This window comes from Quercus lobata, chromosome 4 (genome assembly GCF_001633185.2).
Source record: "Quercus lobata isolate SW786 chromosome 4, ValleyOak3.0 Primary Assembly, whole genome shotgun sequence".
NCBI lineage: Eukaryota > Viridiplantae > Streptophyta > Magnoliopsida > Fagales > Fagaceae > Quercus > Quercus lobata.
The window spans coordinates 93238376-93243201 of record NC_044907.1 but is presented as its reverse complement, the minus strand read 5'-3'; the positions used below and the strand labels follow the sequence as shown (position 1 = coordinate 93243201).

The window sequence follows — 4826 nt, the reverse complement described above, 5'->3', positions numbered from 1 at the left end:
AGAGTGTTGCTGAGATTTTGAGTTGAGTAAAACTCTTTTTACATTGGCAATTGGCAAGAAATTTTGAAAATGTTATATTGTGTAACAGTAATTCTTAGAATTTGGGGGAAAATAATACTACTATACATTAATTTTGTTTTGATCTGCTCCTAGAATCTGCTTACTTCTTAATAAGAAAAAAAAATTCTGAAACTTTTTTTTTTTTTTTTTGTTGATGTTGTTGTTCCTATTCATATTTTAGAAAAATAAAAGAAGAAGAATTCAAGATGGGAAAATTTTGGGAAAATACATGAATTCTTAGACTTGTGAGAGGCAAAACAACAGAGAGAAAAATAACACACACAAGGTAATCACACGACACATAAAATTTTATGTGGTTTGACAATTTGCCTATATCCACGGAGTTGCGGTGATTAACTATTTATAGGGAAAGAAAAAATACAAGATGCAGCATTACAATGTTTCACTCTCAAAAGTCAAAAAAATAGACAAACCATAATTTAAACAAAGATATTTATATCATACATAGAGGATCCACAATTGACTAAAAACGGGCCAAAAGCTTCGGTCGATAGGCCTAAACCTCCGTTCTATGAACTAAGTTTTAAAAAATCTCTCATTAAAATTGAAACATTTTTATATCGGATGGGGCCATAATCCCACTCAAAATTCAAATAAGAACTAAGCTCCACATAGTCCAATAGAAAAATAGAGCAAGTTATATGATATTATTGGATGAGAATTATGAGATGTAAGATAATATTTATTTTTTTAAAACATATAATTGAAGATCGTACTTTGTATATTTAATTTGTTTGACCTTTTAAGTCATTGTTGAGCTAACTAATCTTGTAGGAGATACGACTTGACGCTAGATTGTGTCCTGTTATGGCAAACTTGATATGGTTAATTAGTGTGTAATAAGTAGTGATTTTAAGAGCATCAGGTGCCAAATATTTAGCAGTTTGGCACTACAAAAAGCTAGTTTATCTATTTTACCACATCACTTTATAAAACACCTAACATTAGTGATTTTATTTTAGCATTCAACACAATAAAATAATACAAACAACATAATAAAATAATATATCTACTACAATAAACAATAACCACCACTACCACCAACACAATGAAATAATATATCTACTACAATAAACAACAACCACCACCACTAACACAATAAAATAATATAACTTTTAATAAAGGTGAAACTACACTATTAGTCCCTAAATTTTGCCTACTAAGCACTTTTGGTCCCTGAAGTTTCACGTGAGCACTATTAGTCTCTAAAGTTTTTTTTTTTAAAAAAAGCTTTATTAGTCCCACCATTAACTTCTGTTACTTTGTTAGCTTATGTGTCTAATGAAAAATTGACGTGGCATATTTTAAATGATGTGACAACCTATTTGTTATTAAAAAAAATTACACATCACATTAACCGAGTAAACCCAAATTTTACCCAAATAATGTGGGTCATCAACACATCAAACCTGTTAAAGTTGGATTCTTCTCTAGATTCAAAATTCCTAAATTGGTTTTTCATTTCCTCTGTGCTTTCTCAAAATTCATATAGGGTGTTGAGATAAATTTGGATAAACGAACAATGTTTATTGCAAACATATAAGAACAATGTTTATCACAAATTGTTATAGACTAGATCCAGCTCCTAAAATCAAATAATAGACAAATTTCTTATATTCAAAGAAAAGAACAAATCCATGTTCTACGATGAAAGTCCCAAACTCATGCTAGCCTGAATTCGATATCTCCTTGAGTACAAGGTATGCCTATGGAAACTATAGGCCAAAATGGCAAAATACCCATTTCTCACAAACTTTCTAGCAAAATGCCCCTTGTCTAAAACTATTTAGGGATATGCCCTTGTTTTGAAACTCGATTTTCTAAAAATCGAGTTTTAAAAGTAAAACTCAATTTTTGGACAATCGAGTTATAGCGAAATGGAACTAAAAAAAATTATGGGTTCCATAAATTTTTTTTTTTTTTTTTTTTTTTTTTTTTTTTAAAGTTTCATTTCATTATAACTCGATTGTCCAAAAATCAAGTTTTACATTGAAACTCGATTGTCCAAAAATCGAGTTTTACATTGAAACTTGATTTTCTAAAAATCGAGTTTCAAAAAAAGGGCATATCCCTAAATAGTTTCAAATAGGAGGCATTTTGCTGGAAAGTTTGTGAGAAAGGGGTAAAACCCCATTTTGGCCAAAAACTATATGTAAAAATCTAAAAGAGACCATTAACACATGTTTAGAGTGTGCCTAAATGATGCAACTATAGACCGTGGGAATTTGAAGGCGACTAACACACATGTTCTGGGTGTGCTTACATACAGCTGAAGATCAATGTCACTCCTTGTCTTGCATTGAATATTGTTGAAATACAATGGATCTTTGGAATAAAATGATGCATATGACAAATACTATGAGAATGTTATAAAAAAAAATGTAAATAAAATGTATAATCCCCTAATTGGATTTACTACTTCAGTCCTTAGTGTTTGTACAATGCTGGTGTTTAGGTACCCAAGCCATGAGCAAAAACGAAGTGGCTGCACAATCTGCAAGCTTGCCAGCATCAAAAGCCAACAATGGGAGGCGTAAATTGCCAAGATCCTTGTTCACACTATGTACCATACAGGATTACTTTTTTTAAACTTGCAAAGCTTGAAGAATAGGCAAATAGACTTGACATAATCATTCAACTGATTGATGCTTCAGAAAGGCAGACTACACAGCTATACGGCTTCTGACCATTAAATAGCTCAATAAATCCATATCCATATGCATATCTGCCAAATTTCTTTGGGCTAGATAAAACAAAAGAAAAGGAAAAAAAAAAAAAAAAAAAAAAAAAACCTAGTCAAGGTTGGATCACATTTCCATGGTAGATACTTAAACTAGAAGTTGAGAATGCAAAGAAAGTTCAAGTTAATTACCCAATAATTAAGAAGACTAATGCTGTAATCCTATAACAGGTAATGATCACAATGAAGAATAGGCAAATAGACTGGCACTTATGCCTAGATTTCTGCTTTATTTCATATCCTAGAGAATTTATTTGTGTCTTACATATCCAAATTCAGGATGGATTAAAAGAATGAAGCCAAGGGGAAATCCTGACAGGAATCCTTCAAATTGAGCTGAATTGTTCACATGAGGTAGAAATCTGAGGGGACAATTTACAGCTATAATGAGCACGAGAGTTACAAGTTCTGCACACTGAATATTTAGGAGTCAAGACCTATTCTCACAAATTAAGAGTAAGCAAGTTTAGGTTAATTTGATAAATACTTAGCTTTGAGTCTCAAACTGTCACTTTTACTATCCAAAGATATAATGAGTAAAAAGAAAATGTTACCTTCTTTGCAAAGATTATCCAATTAGCAAGAAGCTCAGAAACCATGGCTTCCAATAGGTCAAAAAGTGCACCAGATATGCCAATTGATATTGTTAATTTCACATGTCATCATATAGCTAAAAGCCTCCAGAGCTGTTAAGAGAATCACCAAGGGATGATGAACAAAAGCATTCATATACCATGGCTGATTGAACATCATTAACACTCTAGCACTTCTTTCATCTGCAATATTATTTTAGGTGATTAATTATCAGAAAATTGAAATTCCACAAAAGCATGCACTTGTACAAAGTACTTCGAACAAATTTCGCTATTACGTGAAAAGATTGGAAAGAAGTACTTACAGGTATGCATAATGGCAACTGCAAAGCCAAGCCTTAAAGTTAGAATTAGCTACTACATAAATTCTTCTCTTCAAGTTCTTCCTCTACTAACTTTCAGAGGTGACTTGCTCCCAATTGCCAGGCATGACAAACAACACATTTAACACCAAAGCAAGAGAAAACACCGTAGCATCCATACCTTGATTTTTTAGATATACAGACTCACATCCTGGCCTAGCTTATTTCCAAGTTCTCCACTAGCTCCTTCAAGGTAAAAGGGTGACTTGGGAATCAAGCACAAGTACTCCTCATCAAAATTAGCATACCATGCTATAAATCCTGCATGAATTTAATTCAGTCACAAAATTTAGGTCAAGCTAATTTAACTTCTCTTTATAAATTGGTTGATTTGATTAAGAAACATTAATGGAAGAGAAATGTGTCGGAAAGATATAAGATCACTAATGAGAATACTAATTGACTAGGTTCTTAGCTGCCAGAAGGTTGTGCCCCACGTAGCACCTTGGATTGACCGATGATGGTCATTTAAGGTTTTCCAACATTTTTTTCAAATATAACTTATAAGTATACAAACCATAGAGAACAGTGGAAGAAGTTAAAGATATTAAAGAACAAACTTTATGGTACCATTAATAGCCAATAAGGTTTCTAATTTTCTACTTTATCCTTGGCCAACACATCTTTTCTCAACCTTTTTGGACTAGGTTCCAACTGTCTGCTTACTGCTCAATAGTAGGTTGGCTTGTAATGGTCAAATCACCATGTTAGAAATACTGAATAATTATATTGTATTTCTCCAATCAAAAAATATACATTAGTCCCTTTATATAGGAGGCATATGTGTGTGGTAGAAGTAAAGTGTAGTACAAGTACAAGTGTGCTATACAAGTAATCTAGCTGGGCCTAAAGCCCATAACATAATATACGTTAGCAACCCCCCTCAAACTCAAGGTGGATGTGAGACTAGCTTGAGGTTGTTAACCAAATCACAAGTGCATCCCTTAGGAAGTGACTTGGTGAAGATATCTGCAAGTTGATCTTTGGAGGAGATAGAGAAAAGCTTAAGAGCACCATGGACGAGATGATAACGGATAAAATGACAATCAA

The 4826-nt window shown here is 32.7% G+C and overlaps 1 long non-coding RNA gene across 1 annotated transcript; it reads right to left on the bottom strand.

Moving 5' to 3' along the window:
• Positions 1-3109: 3109 nt before the first annotated feature.
• LOC115987590 lies at positions 3110-4505 on the bottom strand. Its single transcript, XR_004091151.1, has 2 exons — positions 3720-4505; positions 3110-3597 (listed from the first exon to the last, which is right to left on the bottom strand). It is a non-coding gene; the product is annotated as an uncharacterized LOC115987590 (long non-coding RNA).
• Positions 4506-4826: the final 321 nt, after the last annotated feature.